The sequence below is a fragment of the Linepithema humile genome, chromosome 3 (assembly GCF_040581485.1).
Source record: "Linepithema humile isolate Giens D197 chromosome 3, Lhum_UNIL_v1.0, whole genome shotgun sequence".
Classification (NCBI taxonomy): Eukaryota; Metazoa; Arthropoda; class Insecta; order Hymenoptera; family Formicidae; genus Linepithema; species Linepithema humile.
The window spans coordinates 5056094-5073090 of NC_090130.1; the positions used below are offsets into that span (position 1 = coordinate 5056094).

At 47.3% G+C, this 16997-nt stretch overlaps 1 protein-coding gene across 1 annotated transcript in view; it reads right to left on the reverse strand.

Annotated features, from left to right (window-relative positions):
- The window catches only part of LOC105676431 (nuclear hormone receptor family member nhr-85-like), a 149087-nt gene extending 132395 nt beyond the window's left edge, over positions 1-16692 (reverse strand). Inside the window, exons 1-2 of the mRNA XM_012374304.2 lie at positions 16444-16692; positions 15789-15840 (exon numbers count right to left, since the gene is read on the reverse strand). The gene's annotated coding sequence lies outside the window, so the exon portion shown is untranslated. The remainder of the gene's footprint in view (positions 1-15788; positions 15841-16443) is intronic.
- Positions 16693-16997: the final 305 nt, after the last annotated feature.

A 16997-nucleotide genomic window follows, 5' to 3' on the forward strand; every position in this document is an offset into this window, starting at 1 on the left:
CGCCCGTCTCCCCCCCCCCCGGTTGCCCTCCTCGCGCCTTTCTCTCCCTTTTCCTCCTTCTTCTCCGTGTTCCTCTGGTTCTTATCCCCCGTCTTCCTCTCCTCTTCTTCTTCCTCCTCTTTCTGCCTTCTCTCCTTCGGCGCGGCGCGCATACATGTACATCCGCGGAATTAATAGCCGGTCGCCGCGAAAAAATCGCGGTAATGTGATTACGACGCTGTCTTTCGCTCGTTCGTGCTTACTCGACCCGCCTTGACTCGACTTCCACGTACGTGGCCTTACCTATTCCTCCTACCCGGAGACGGAGCTCTCTTCCTACAGCCGGCTGGTGTATCCCCTTCCTCGAGGCATCCCTTCGCCAAGAGTTCCTGCTCGTCCCTTCGATATTCATCGATCGAAGGAAATGATCGCAGAAAATAAGGAAGCGCACGCTTCGCGTGATTCAATCGTAAAACGATCGTCCTGGGAATATGCGTAAATTCCGCGAATTGCACGCATCTTATGTTTCCATAATGCGCAAATTAATGAGTGATTAGTCTGTCATCCCCGCAGTAGTATTCTAGGTTTTCTAAATGTTCTTTCACATCTTATAAATGGAATTCAGTTCATAAATTTAGCGGTTAATTAAGCTTAATCGACAAAGCTCAAAGTAGTTTTTTTATATTTCTCTCTCTTATTAATATCTGCTGCTCATTAAAAATAATATCTTCTTCAAGAAATCAAGCATTTGATTGTTCAATGGATGCCTATTGGCAAATTTGTGTGTCCAATTTGTTAATTAATTACTTGGATCCCGTTAAAACGCGTTATGTGTAAATGGACTGTAATTACTCAACGTCGATGTAACCGACGATAAGTCTCGAATCGGCCGCCAAAGTCCCGATAAGTAAACACATTTTGCAGGAAGGTACCGGGCGGCGTGCATGCACGAATTTAAAACGGTCGTTAAACGGTGGATTTTAAAGGATCGTTACTCGTGGCGTCCTAAAAGCGCCCTAAACTACCGGACGCGCTCGGCTCGGGGAGCCGGGCAAAATCTATAAATCCCGGCAAGTATAACGATCCCCGATGCGACCGCCGCTATAAAAATCCCCCTTTAACGTCGACCTCGCTCGTGGTAGGCAGGGCTTATGGTTTTGCTCGTTACACGCGCAATGCCGCATTACAGTTTTATATAAATCTGCTGGCCGCGCGACCGTTTTGTCGAACGTACGCCGGGAACCGACCCGGCCGACGATTCTGTGGAATTTGCGAGAGTATAAATTTCGGACGGGGCAATCATCTACGTGGTAGGCTACGACGCGGTCCGGCGCAAGGCCGAAGGGGCAAAGGGGGAGAGGGACAGAAAGATGCGTCTCTCCTCTCGACTGTCTTACAAAGCCGCCTCGCCTGCTTCGTTCTTTCGGGTGACTCCGGGTCAGGTCGCGTATGCAAATGAGACGACTTCGCTGAGGTGACTCGAAAATCTCAGGAGCACGCAGAATTTCGACCTCGAAGGCAGATTTAATTCGGGGGAGTAGATATACCGGTCGGGCGAGCGAAACCTGTCTCAAATGAATAACCCAGGAGGATCGCTTTTTTTTTTTTTTTTTTTAATGATGACGGAGCAATGTGCTTTAGTTTAATTAAAACACGATGTAATAATTTTAGTAATTATTTCACTGGTGTGTTGAAATTATTTTCTTATTATTTTTGTAACTAATTTCAATAAAAAAGCTACTATGCAATAATGGTAATAATTCTAAGTAATCATAACAATGTTCTGCATTACAATTCAATTAATAATGTAATCGCTATAAAACATACTAATAATTTTCTCAATTAACATAAACAATGCAACCAAATAAAAATCGTAAATCACAATTTCAGCAGAATTAAAACACAAATAATTATAGTCAGGACGATTTCGAGAGAGGATCGAAACACTGTGCTAGTTGGACTTTTATTGGATTTGAATGCAAAGAAGTCGATACTTCAGCGTCCCGGCTTGCATCCCTTCTTGATCCCGGTGGCAGCTGCAGAAGAAAAGGAGACGAAAGAGAGAAAGGGAGAAGACGCGTGCACCAGCACGCCGAGTTTAATAAAGTGCACTAACCGCCGCGTATTAAGAAGATTTAGGTGGGTGAGAGCGGCGGCGCACTGGTATAAATACCAGAATAATAGCGAGGTTATGCGGTGTTTTTCCCTCCGCCTCCCGTCGATCGGTCAGTCGGACCACCCCTCCTTCTGCACCACCAAATGTACAGGGTAGCGGAGGGGCCCCGCCATGGGTGGGCCCCGCGGTGTGCGCGCGCGCACACACGCCGGCCCCGTCGCGTAAAATATCATCACAAACCGCACCCCGATAAATTTCGCGATATTGCCCGTGAAACCGCTCACCGGTGGAAATCAGAATGCAAATGGCCATGTCGAGCCCGGGCCCGGGACGCGCCTTTCGTGTGTCCTCCGAAATTATCACGGCCGATATCTACTGCAAAATGCCTGACATTTGACTTTTTTCTGCGATGTCTTTTATCACATTACCAGCTACGTCACCAAGTAACCTTGCGATAAATCGCAAATTTTCTCCTCGCATTTTTAAGCCGGTATGTTACAGTGTTTTATGCGCAAATACGCGTTTTACAACACATACATCAACAGCAAAGTATCAACTCATAGGCGGATTAATCTTATTAAAATGATATATATATCATCTATAAGATGAGCATATTATATGGTTAATGGCAAGGTTTTATTGATTAAATTGCGTTATGTAGCGATGTTAATATTTTTTTATCGCGTTAAGTGAGCTATTAAATAATTTTTATCCAGCTCTATTTTCACATATAAAGTTACGCGAACGGGTTTATGACACCGACATGTGGGAAAAGAGTAGACTTATTTAAAGCGTCTTGACGCCGGATATTATTTATGCCGCTAATCACTTATATTACTAAATTGACCTAATAAAATACGGTGAATTACGCACCAATAAATCGCGCGGCATCGCGCGTAGAACCGGTCGTACAACGTAACGACGTTCAATATAGCAACACGACACTCATCCAGGCTTACAAGCGAGCACAATGTATAATATCGGGGGCGTTACGACAACGTTATGTTTTGTAATTATTATTCCTCATAAACAATGTCAGGAACTACCCGGATGCAAAAAGTCGTCTGTTAGCCACGAACATCGTGCGCGGGTGATTATCGTCGGGAAACGGGTTACACGATCGCATCGCACGATATCCGTCGTCGGCTGTAATAGTATTATGCTTTTCAATTATTATAAAATTATCCGAGAAAAAGCACACCGACGCGCGGCGATGCCTTCGTTAATGCACCGTCCGTCCCCCACAAGCTCGCCCCTTTCGCTCCGACGAAAAACGGCGCCGCGCTGTGACACGATCGCATTAGCGCTCGCGTACATACGTAACCGACATCGCAACATGGACGGCGGCCGTGTACAGCCGTAATCTATGTATGTACCCGCGAGACCATAAAACCGGGGCCGTAAGAACGCAAACGGGCCCGGCCCGAGAGCCGTGTTCCGGCCACGTCAAGTCCGTCCGCCCGGGGACGTAATCTTATTAAACGGCTATTAGCCGCTCGTCGAGGCTTATCAACATTTAGACATCTGGCAGACACGCGCGCGGGAAGACATTCTCTTACTTCTCTACACGCCTACACGGTCGCGCCTCGCGCGTTCGTGAGACGCGCGTGCTCCCCTTCGCGGCGACGTAACGAGAAACCGCGCGCGGCGCGCGTAGAAGAAAGTAGACGCGAGACGGATCTCCCCCAGTCTCTTCCTCACCCCGCGACCGGACCCCTCCGAAACTTGCCGACGTTACTCTCGATACGAAGCGGAAGTCACGTACAAGTGCGCTCGAGTACAAACGCGCGAGTTGATTCAACTGTGTGTATCTTTTTGCCTCGGCCCCGACGTCTCCTCGCCAGTCGCGGTTTCTCTCTCTCTCTCTCCGCCTGGTTTAACGGATCTACAATCTTGCAGAGAGCCGTCATCCCAGGTGCATCGCGGGCCGGCACCGCGCCGCGATGATGGGCATCCCGGACAGGGTAGGTGGATGCAACAACTCAACCGAGTTATGCGCATCGCCCGAGTGAAAATTTTGATCGGCCCTCAGACTAGACGACGTCGGCCGGCTCTACACTGTTAGCTCGTTGACGTTCGACCGTTAGCTCGTAACAACCGTTACTTATTGTCGAGAATGCCCGTGAATTTCGCACGGATTGCCAGAGTTCAAACGGAATGGCGGAAGTAATTTCAAATGTATCGCTACGTAGCTTATTCCGCGAGTCTGGTGTCACTTGGCTACATTGTTTCTCAGAGATGTTGCTTTGTTTCGCGGCTCATAAGACGCGAGGAAGATTATTCGTGAATTAACTTGGTACTAAAGATATCTGCACATGGCGCGGTTGTAACGTTAGAAGAACTTATTCCCGACCACGCGCCATGTTAAATGAATCTATCTGTTTATCCGTTCAGCCGCGACTTCCTGCCTTTCGAGAAATTCTGTTTAGCTCTTCTCTCGAAGACTCTTTCTTCGCCTCTCACGGCCGCTCCACGGTCGGAGCTGAAAAAGATTCACCCACATCGGTCACTCGGTCGATCCGGCCGACGACATTCGACAGCGGGGGGTCGCAATGTTTCCCGTCAGTACGTCAGTCATTTCGATCGTAACACCGACCACGTTCGGGCACCAGGCATCAGCGCGGAGGACGAGAGGTCGGAGGGGAGCGCAGGCAGAGCAACCCTACAGGAATTCGGCCGACACACGTCTCAACGTGTACAACGATCGAGTTCATGACTTTTTGGTCTCACGATTGGCGATGCGTGGAACGTATTCCGAGCTCTCGGCTCATATGGGCGGGATCGGCCGAGAAACGTTTCTGAATGTTGTCTAGTTTGACGAGAAGAGAGCCGCCTTTCGATCGATTAGTACGACTGCATGATAGACGAATTTCATCATCGTGTATTTCATCTCTTCTGTATAGAGAGATGAGTCAAAGTTTTACAACAAAAAAACGCACAGAATTTTAACGCAATGATTGCGTCACAATTCTTTATATATATAAAAAATATAATGTTAAAAATAAAACTATTCCAATATATTATATAGTATTCTTAGTTTGCTATTTTTAATTCTTTAATGAAAATTTGTGTAATTAATTGCGCACAGTTCGACGACCTAACCGTATTTTATTTCGACTCTCCGAAGCGTAAAACTCTCGAAAGCGGTAAATATCGGTGCTGCGGACCGAAAGGGTGCGATCGGTGACCCGGGGCTCGGATTTCGCGCGATCTCGAGACGGAGGCTCGTACAGGCGCGTACGAGGGCGCGCTATCTGGACCAGAATCTCGATCGAATTGGCTGCGGAGGTTCGCACGCTCCGCGGCATGGGAGGAGAACCGTGGCGAAGGTGGAAGTACACGAAGTGCCGGACCTCGCGCGAGAAGCGGGACGGAAGCGGCGAGGTGAGGTGGCGAGGCGGCGGGGGAGTGCGACGGTCTCTCGTGTATCGGAACGAACGCGGCCGACACCTTCTTGCTCTTGTTTGCCACCGACTGCGTGTAATTTCTTAGCAAAGGCGTTAATGAGGGGCTTGGCTCGGGACGGTAGATCACCGGACGGCCGGAGCCGGCGGGGCTGAAGTCGCCGCGCGGCTCGGCCGGCCGTTCTCGCAAGCTGACTCCTCGCTGCGTCTCTCTCCCGCCGCCGCGGTTCCCACCTCGCTCCCGCTCGCTCGATCTCTCGCCCCGTCGCCGCGTCTTTCCTACTTCTTGTCTTCGTCCTTTATGCTTTTTCCCTTCCTCCTCGGCGGAGACGGAGGTGGTGTGTTCACGAGCTGTGCGCCTCGAGGTAGCGCTACCGTGTACCTGAATTCCGATCTACGCTCAGATACCGGCCTCAAGCTGGCCGAAGAAGTATCTAGATGCCGGTGTATCCAGAATACTGTTCCTTCGCGGTACGGCACAGGGCCGAGACACGTCTCCGAAGAGGAGAAATGCGCGCGTGGTCTCCGATTTTCCTGGCTGTATTGTTTTGCGACAATTTGACGACTCGAATTCAAGAATAATAACATTGATTAATATCGGCTGTTAACAGCGAATAGTTTCTTCTCTTCGTGAGAAATAATTTTGCACATAATATTTAAAATATTCCCAAATTGTTATTCCGCGTACAATCTATACGATATATAAAGCTTTTGCTAAATATTACCAATTACAATATGTTATGAGGAAATAGAGAAAACTTCTTTTACCAACCAGAACTACGGAAGTTTTTAAGAGGAATGTTATTCGCGCATATAATCCGCCCAGCAGGAGTATTTCTGTATTTACAAAAAATCTCTACCGCCCTTCTTTTAATCCGCGAGTTAAGACTCGGCAAAATTGAACACTTGCCACGATCAAAAGGCGCAGAATACCGTCGACTGAAGAAGAAAGAGAAATATCGGATGGATCGAGGCGGATGGCGATGGACGGACGAGAAAAAGAGGATGAGAAAGGAGGAGCGAGACAGAGCGAAAGAGAAGTAGAGACTGAGGGAAAAGGAAGAGGTGGAGAATCCGTGAACCTTAAGCGCGATGCCCGGGGAGTTTATTAATGCAATGTCGCGACGCTTGACCTTCGTCTGTTTATTTTATTTTTAACTTATTCCTCCCACCGGCGTTATAAAAGCTCAAGAATGGCTGCGCTCGGTCCTCGCCCTTTCGCGCTCTCCGGTCTGCGAGCGCCGACGACCGCGGCGATTATGTCGATTTATTAATAACCCGGTTTTCATTGGCATTCGGTCGCCGTGCAAAAATTGCGTTTACTGCTCGTGGGGCCCGACCCTTGACCTCGCCGCGCGGCCCCGTATCGCTCGTGTAGGTGGCACGACCAGTTTTTCGCTCGCGCGCGTTCCTGAACATTCGTTTTCGTGCGTCGCGAATATCTGCCTCCTTCTTCGTTCTGCGGTCCTCCTGAATCCGTTTGTCCTCGCGCGCGCGCGTCCAGCTGCCGCTATTACCGTCGCTATTGCTACCGCTGTCATCATTTCTACCGTCGCGTTGTCGAGAACGGGAGGGCCGCGTGTTGTATCCGCGCGCTACGTGGAAGAAAGGGAATGGAATTCGCTCGTAAACCAGCCGGAGAAATGGTCCACCATTCATCGCCGGGGAAGACAGGAGTACCAGAAGAAAGGCGAGACAGGGGTGGAGAGGCAAGGAAAGAAAGCGCAAGAAACTCCGATGATTCTTCGCTTTACGACGCGCAGCAATGCGCATCTCTCGATACTCGTAAAAATTTTAATATGCCAATCGAGCAAGTTTACGGTGCGACTTTGAGAAGAGTGAAAATTTTTTATTGAAAACAACAATAGATGTTTAATTTGATTGTTATAATTGAATTTTCCACGTTATTCGCGAGAATGAATAGTTCGAGAGTAACAATTCAGTTACAAAAGATCCAAAAGCAGATACATGCCTCTGAAAAGCGAGGGTTGCGTGGCATGTAGGGGGGTAAGCTTCGTTTTCTTATCTTTCTATTTATCCCCCAATATCTCACTCCGATCATTTTAATTATCTCTTCCTCATCCAAGCGCTATCCGGTTTTTTCCACGTGTCGGTTGATCTTAAATAACCGGCGCGTACCGGCGCGAAGCGCAACTGCGGCGAAAAGCGATTTAGAATAAATCAATAGTGGTATGCGATCTTGAAGTCACAATGGACGACCGGGTCTATAAGGAATCGGCGGAGTGGCCGCGCAGTAATTTTCCCACGTGTCCACGGCTTATCTTTCTCTTCTCGGCAACGAAGCCGGCGATCCCTCGATGTCCTGCGCACCCACCTGAGCATCGTTTAACCGATGTCGCTCAAGCGCGTTGCGCCGCGCGGTATTATAGTGGCGCATAGCTGCAGCCGGAGCGGCGCAACTATGCGAGCGGCTCAACTATCCACGCGGCTCTCTATGCGCATCGCTGCTCGCAATCAACATACCTGCTCGCGAAAAATCGTCACGGGATCTGATGGGATTTATTCCGCGATTCGTACGACATTCCCCTCAAGCCACTCTTGGAAGCTATTATGTTGTCGGCCGGTCTCGAAACTTTTTTAATTGTCGAACAGGAAAAAAAATATTTTCTCACAATTCAACTTACTCTCAAATTATTCTCACCACTTGTCTGAATAAAGATCAATCCTATTTAAAGCGCTTTAAATTGCGCACGCATAAAAATGTTGTCTAGATAGAAAAAGTTTAAGTAATTTTCAGTGTTTGGATTACTCGCGAAACTATTGCAAAACTCTGCCACCCTTGACATTACTCGCTAGGCATCTCCGCTTGGCGCACCGATCCGCAACAAGACTTAAACTGCGATCGGCGAGAGGCACGCCGCTCATAAAGCACGGTATAAATCAGCGGGCCCTCTTTTCTTATAGAAGCAGCCATCTACTCCGATCTTCCCGACTCTTCTCTCTTTCCTCTTATCCTTCCGCGATTCAATACTATTTGGCCGGCTTTAACCGTAATCTCGAAAAGTATCACGACTGGTAATTACACTAGAAAGTTCATCGATCGCGGAATTTAAGTAAAATACTGCATCGATCATTAAACGTGTAAATTATTCGCCTAATTCGATTTGCCCTCCTCTCAACTTTATCGTGTACTCATTACAAAGCGCAAATTGATATGTCCAGTTATTATTAATTAACGGCAAAAAACTTGCCAATTAAGTTGGACGAGTGTAACGGCTTGCTGTCGATATCGCGCTTTCGTAATATTAGCGAGATAATTGCACGTGCCGCGAAGCGAGCGATCGTCGAGACGACCGGCGCGACCGGACACTAAAAAGTATATTTCATTGCGTATTCCCCGTTGCCGTCCGTCTCATCCGCGTAGTATTACGGACACGTTCGAGTAAGCGCAGCTTTGAAGCGAGTTAACACCGAGTATGCGACGCGTGACTAGCAGCGAATGAGGCGAGTTACGCGCGACCAAAGCGCGACCAACGCTCCGTGAAAGCACTGTCTCCGTTGTGTACGAGTGTGTTCGCTCGTAGAAGTTCATTATTCGATACCGCCGAAATACAATTTCCCGTTGCACGTTTATTATACATATATTTAGTAGACAGCGATATTTCAAAAGTTAATAAGACAAATACCTAAATTATTTTTATTTTTACTCAAACGAGTTAATAACTTATATCCGCGTTAAAACAATTTGCAAAAATATCGCAGAGGAGAATCTACAGCGAAAATAAAATAAATAACCTGTAAGTGCTTCGGATACGATTCAATGCTCCTGATGCCCGTCATGTATCAAAATTCTGTAACACCGATCGGCGCTCCGCCCAATAGCGATCATGGCGTCATCATCCAGACACCAATTAATCAGCGGGCAATCAATCAAACATGATTACGCGTACACGCGATATCTCGAGCCACGTAACCCGGCGATGGTGCAGCAACGGGGAAAGGCGCGTCTGAAACGGCGAACGCGACGTCTCTTCCGGCGGGAGGGAGTTGCATTCGTTCGCGAGCGAGCGAGTGAACGAAGCGAAATCGCGCGTATCGCCTAACCCCGCGACCCACGCCTCGCGACAATGTTACAGCCGACGCTTTCACCGATTCAGAGGCTTACCAGTATCTGATCTAACGATCATCCGATCGCGTAATTTTCAGGGCAGACGGCATGATTCAGTGTGTGCCACAGCTCGCTGATATTTGCCGGCAGTGAATGTCACGAGTGTGCTCGAATACGATGCGAAAAAGGATATCGAGAAGATGTAAAAATTGATATCAAAGATTACGCAATGAAATAAAATAACTGATGATATTTCTCAGTAAATAACGAATTCGCTATTAAGCGAAAAGATCGTGTTTCATAAATCGCCAACCCACACACGATTTGTAACAACTGGAATCTCATTAATTGTATCCCATCGCGCTTCCTATTTTCGGTTAATGTTGAAACTTTTCAGAAACAAATTGCGTGAAAGTCGAATGAGGAGTAGCATTCGAGCGGCGTCCAACACTTAAATAGACATTAAGCCACAATCTGCGAGCCGCTGAAACCCGCGAATACAACGCAGGGAGACGTAACAACCGCTACTTAGCACGCGTTAACGCGTCTATCACTCGCGTTATTACTCGCGATATCATAATAACGTTCCAGCGGAGAATTCGCCCGGCGAGATTCGCGAGACCTCCTCACGCGGAAGGGAACCTCGCGCGCCGTCGGGTTTATCGGCGGCGGCGCATCTTTCGAATCTGCTGCGCGGGAGATAATAGGATAGCCGTCCGATCGTGCCGCTTCATCGCATCGGCGCGATGGTAGCGCGAGAGCGTGCACGGCATTTCTGCGAGAGAGACGCGCGCTTGTAGTTTAGGTTGACCATCGCGCACGATATAGATGCACCTACATAAGCGGCAGGCGGGGTGCGGACGGCGCGGTGACCCGCGGTTAGACTTTCACCCGCACTCGGCGCGACCTCACGCATACGCGAGCGAAATCCTCTCCCGCGACCGAACGTCGTCCCACGAACGATGAGGACGGCGCGGTTGAAAAATAGGAAGAGGAAGAGGAGGAAAAAGTTACAAGTAAAGCGGGGAAGAGAGCAGGGGGGGGGGGAGAAAAGAAGAATGAAAAGAGGAGCGGAAAGATGGAGAACAAGGCAAAGGAGAATCGCGCCTGAAGACAACATCGGCGAACGCGGGAGAAACGAGAGGAAGCATGGAGGCGGAGGTGGAGAAAGAGAATAAACCGGCACCTGTACCCTCATAACGTATGGCCCCTTCTTTCTTTCTCTTTCCTTCTTTTTTCGAATGCACGTATCCCGTGTATACGTATCCGCGGATGTCGGACTATACGTCGATCGTTTGTCCGATAGCGAGTTAGAAGTGCAGGACCGTCGTACGACACGAGTCCGTGATCCATTCGCGGCGCGTCCGCCGCGTCTACGCCGCTGGAAGCTATCCGTCAGCTATCCGAGATTTCGCACGAGGATACACGCGCGCCGCTGCCGAAGGAGAACGTTCTCGCCGTGGCGCGCGATTTGTCTTCCGCGCCAGCGAGACCTGATACCTTCGGCTACCTTAACGCCCGCAGTCGCAGGGCTGAGAGACGCGATAAAATTTAGGAATAAAAATCCGGGGATAAAAGAATTCAAGTACAACGGTATCGCCCGTGAGAAGAGAATGCGAAAGGCGCTGCAAATTGACGTTGCCAATTTAGATCCTAGTTTACATTATAACTGTATAGAATTTATATCCCATCACATAACATTTATCAATGGTATATTATTTTATCAGGCAATGCGTTTAACAATAAAGTATCCGCCGCGAAACCGCTTTCGTCGCCGGATACCGGGATCCGAGCAGTTTACAACCGGCGGAAACAATTTCCCACGATACAAATGACGCTTTTTGTCGCGGACGAGGCTGAGTGAGAAACAATGTCCGGCGGTGGGCGGACGGATACGGCCCTGGGACCACATACGCGACTTCACGTAGAAAACGTTCGTCTCTATATGTAGAGTGTAGGCGGTGTTCCTAGCAGGTGCTCATTAGATTACAGGGACGATGTTCGAGATGTTAGCCACCTTTTACTCACTGCTCGAGAGGCTTCCACGCGAGATTGGGATCTCCGTGTGGTTTCTTTCCACGACGTCGCTCGGACCCTACCCCGCCTCAGCCGCATCTCCGCTGTTACACCCGTGACCACCTCCTCATCCACCCATCCTCCTCGCGCTTGTCGATGTTACCGATTTTTACGAGAGCCTGAAAACCATACGACCTTAGCGCGCGCACCCAGCCCTCGCGCACGGTCCTCGACCAGCTGCTTTTCCCTCTTTCACTGATCGACTCGGCTTGTCTTTTCCCTGGATTTACGAGCAGGTAATCGCGCCTTTCTAACAAGATCTCTATTTAGTGTCGCCGTGTCGGAAATGGACGTTGTTTGTCTCGCGATATGAATGCGATCGATAAATCATTGACGCCGATATTATCATTGGTATTCCTGTTATGAAAATCATTAACACGCTTATACAAGCCTCTTCGATAATTCTATGTTTCCAACATAATTGATTTGATTCATTAGCGCAACATTAATTAATCGTGAATATTAAGCAATTATTATATAAAAGATGAATAAAAAGAGAAAGCAATAAAAAAATAGTTATCACGTATATTTTATCCTAATTCTTATAAAAAAATTGCATAAAATTTGTCGATTCTGTATATTTATATTTTATATTCAGACATTCCAAACTGTGTGTACTAACTATTATTTATCCTGATCTACTCTCGAAAAGCAGTCGCCTTAAACAGTCAACATCACGAAAAGAAAGGACGAATTCTCATCGGCATCGCGCGGGCAGGTAAGGGCGTCGGTAGTGCGTTTATACATATCGCAGCAGGAAGTCGGCATACAAATGATAATCTGAAGCCCGGCCGCGCGCTACGAACGCGCGTATTTATGTATGTGCAACGCGTGTAACTCGCGCCCACCGCGACCCGGGCGCCGGGTCCTGGGAGTTGAATTTGTCGCTCCATATCTCGTCCCGGAATTTATGAAAGCCGGGCTCGCCATAATTTACGCGGTCGTGCACGAGCGCCGTAAATAACGGCGGACACAAAGCGCGAGGAAGGTGTAAGAGATGGCGGTGGAGCGGAATTCGGGGCTCCGGGAGTCCATTGAATTGATAACGTTGCCTCCGTCGCCCTTTGTACGGGTTCGCGTCGCGGTCATAAAACTGCGCCCTTTTCACACTTTTTTCTCGACCGTCTTCCTATAATTTTCGCACGCAGCCCACAATTGATAATTTATGTAAAATAGTACAATTAATGTTTACCGGCTACTTCCGCGAGAATCTTCGAGCTCGTTGCTCCCCTCGTCGTCCGCTGAATGCACGAGCTCCAATCACCGTACAGGAATCTAATTACCGTCTAATTAGGACGATCGTGTATCGTCAGTGCGATTGCATCGAACATCGAGTTAAAGACCGATGCATGTGTGGCGATGAGCCATATTTTCTTTTCGCGAACGACTTTCGACTACAACGGTGAAAATGATTAGGGACGGAGGGGAGCAGCAAGAGCCAGATGGTTCGTTAATTACGATTACGCCGAGATTATACTGTAATTTTTATCAGTAATATTATCCCTGCGATTTATCAAATTTTATTACAAAGTCGCACGAATCTTACAGGCGGATCAAACGCGCCGGCTTTCGCAGTCGACTATTCGACGGAGGTGGTTCTGAATTACGAATACACCTGCATCCTTGACACGGAAGTCACCGATGGGGCCCCGTTATTCGATCGCATTAGCATAATCGGACGACCGATGTAGCACGTCCCTGCGAAATGTTTCGTGTCTCGATGCCACGGCGGGTCGACAATGTGCCGAGCGCGCATTCCGCAATTATGGTCGTCGCGGGATAGAATTATGCATCTGCAAACACGCGCGACAGGCTTCTAGCCAGAGGCCTCGGCCGGAGGATGCCCTCGGTCGCCCGTAGAACGAGCAAACGGAGGAGGTGGCGGGGGAGGAGAGATGAAGAGAAACGCGTCCTCGCGCGAGCGAGCGCGAGCGAACCGCCGCGAGGAGAGCGCGGGAGGAGATCCGGTAAACTGGCAGCCGCGCCGCTTAATGACGATGTTAATTAATATATTTGAAGCGTCGGCGACGTGACGCGAGACGGTACGAGAGCGACTGCTCGTACGGATTAGCATAAGCAAACCCGCCGAGGCGACTCTTTCGTGCGCGCTGCTAGAAGTGTTAATTCTTCGCTAGGCCGCGCAGCGGCTCGGCAGTTCCTGATGTGAATAGGACACCAGGAGGGGAAGATTGACGAGAGACACCGCAGTAGAACGGCGGTACAAGTCGCGAACAGCGAACGAGGAAGAGAAAACTGCGAGGAATTACAAAGAGAAAGATTACAGGACGAACGTTGCAGGCTTTGAAGCGGGTAGAGAGAAAACGAAGGGTGAGAGCGCGGTCCACGACATATTCATAAATTGCCGAATACTCAGACTGAATTAAAATAAAGTACAGAAATAGAAATGTTGAATAAACATTTCCGAAAGAACAGCAAATATATATGCGTGTCGAAAGAATTTTAGCGGGGCTAAAAAAGTATATTAGAAGAAGAAAAAAAGAAGAATGAAAAGAATGACTACCAGTAACAAAGCAAAAGGAGTAAGTGGAAAAGCGAGAAGCGGCGACGAGAGGAGGAAGGAGATATCGGTGTCATCCTCGAGCGCGAAACAACGCGTGTGTCCAGCGCGCGGCGAAGCGTCCTCTTAATGCGAGCCGAGTGCTCGGCAAACAGAGTCGCATTAGTGCGCACCCGATCCATTAATGAAATCAAAACGGACCCGAGAAGAGCAGCGGAGCTCCTTTCGCTCGATTGCGTCATTACAGTCGGTCGGTTGGTCGATCGGTCGGTCGGTCGGTCGGTCGGTCGGTCGGTTGGACCAACGTGATAGATCAGCCGTGGGACCGTCGTGCGGGTCCACCCGCCGCCGTCGCCGCCGCCGCCGACCGGTTATGTCACACCATTATTTCATCCTTTATGTTTCTACGCTGTATGTTGTACGCGTTCATCCGTGTATTTCGTCAGAGAGTCTAGTCGCGCGCGAGCGAACGCGTCATTAATGCGCGTAATAACAGCCACGAGCGACAGTCGAGGGATATCTTTGATATAAATTATACGTTGGAAAGGATATCGCCGGCCGTTTGTGTTAGCCATAAATTATCGCCCCGCGAGAGCAGGAATTTTGTTTCTCCGCAGCTTCCCGGTCTGCTTCAACCGAAATCCCGTGTGATCGATTTTTCATAAAATAGCAAATATAATAATTATGTAATTAGTTAGGGCTAATTTATATGTGTAGTAATAAATGATGTGTAATGTGAATGAATTCTTCAATCCCCTTTAGATATATGTACAATTAATGCAAAATATAAAATATAAATCTGTTTAAAATATTTATATATAAAGTATCAAGTTACATATACAAAATATATATACAAAATCAGGCTTAAAGATAGAGATTCTCGATAGACGAGATAATTAATCTCTATTCTTTTTTAATTGCCAATTTTGATCATAAAATTGCGAAATTGTAAAGATATAAAAAAACACAAACATCATTCGATCTGTACTCATTCATTCTCCAATTAATTTGGATGAATATTTCCAGAAATTGTGATATCGTGAGTCGCGAGTGAAACTTAAAAGGGATTTCTCCGATCGGCGAGCCAACATCGTCGCAAATCTTCGCGGAGACGAAGGCGAGGGCATCCATGCCGCGACGGTGCGGCATAGCACGTATCGATACATATACGGTCGCGACCGGTGAATTATATCAACTGCCCGATTTGTACGCTATTAGCACGAGAAGATCTCCGATCGCACTGGCATAATTCTCTATCCGACGACCGTTACTCCGTGAAAATCGCTCGTAAAGACTAATGCCAGACTCGTAAGCGTATACGTCGGACTCCTTTATTGCTCCATTCTTCCAATCGCGCCGGTCTACTAACGACGGCGCGCGGTGACCTATCAGATGCAATTCGCATAAATCCCCTTATCTCGCTGTAATACAACCTGCACTTGGTTTTCGATTTTCTTGGCCGACGAAGCGCGATAAAAATAGCCCGTAAGGATAATGAACCGATACAATTTTCGCGTTATATAATATTTCTTCTACGCAAATTATTTTGATAATTTTGTTTTAAAAATTTTGGCCATTCTAAACATTTTTATTTCATTATTAAAAAATATATACAAATTTACTCACCGGCACGATGCGCAGCAGCGGAGTTGTTGTTCTGTTGCTCTGCCAAGTTAATCTGTAAAATATAAAAAGAAAATTCAAATTATAGCAACGTAAAATAATGTATGATAAAATATATATTTGCAAATATAAAAGGGCCCAAAAATAAAGACCACGAACGGTCCTAACGACAGAGAATTAACCAATACGAGAAACAGAACAAGAAATCTACACCGGAAAATCGCCAAAGAAACAGACTGAGCGGATCTAGCAAAGCTCGAAGACTTCGCGTATCTTGCATTGTATGGACTAGCTACTTCTTGGTTGCAATAAACACACACACAATCATATTATCAGTCGGTTTATTGGTCATTTTTTTGAAAACCTACCGATCCATTCTTTTGAGTTGTTCCGACCGAAACATAACCTACAATAATTAGTATCTAAAAATTATTTACGTACATTAAACTTTTTATTAGTTTTTTAAACATAGCTAATAAAAGAATTATCGAAAATTTAATTCTTAAATATAGTAATAAATATGTGAAAAAATGTAATAATCATGAATACAATAATTATTGTAAACGTTTTATTGAATAATTCAAGTATTTTATGTGCGTTACATCACATAATATTTTACGCGAAATTTTGCGCAAGTAACAAATAAATGATTAATTACCTAAATGTTGCTCCGCCGGCGCCCGATGTTCCTCCTGAACCACCTCCTCCTCTCAGTCCTCGCAGTCTAAAGCACTCACTCGCGTTCGCGTCGCAAATACAAAAGTCGTGCGACTTTTTAAAGGACACTCCCGACGCGTAACTTTGCCATTTTAAGACAAAGATGTAACTATTATCGCACGGAATACGTTCGACACTCTCTGCAATAGGTAACGACGGAAAAGGAGAGATGGGAAACTGTGGGAAGTAGTAAAAGTATTATTGGAGAGGACAATGCGCTGCTACAAAATAATCTATCCCGTACAAGTGTCGCCGTGCGAATAATAACAGGACTATAGAAAGCACAAGGTCACGTCGATTCGGACTTGAAGGAATGCGAGGAGTAGGGAGAAATAATGTTTATGCTGATACATAGCACACATGAAAAAGGAAGAAAGAGGGGATATAGAGCGCGCATACCAAATACGATGATGTAAACAACCCCACCACGCGTCGCGAGTCGATCTCGAAACAAAATAATTATCGAATATTTATCAAAAGCGAGTTTAAACTCAA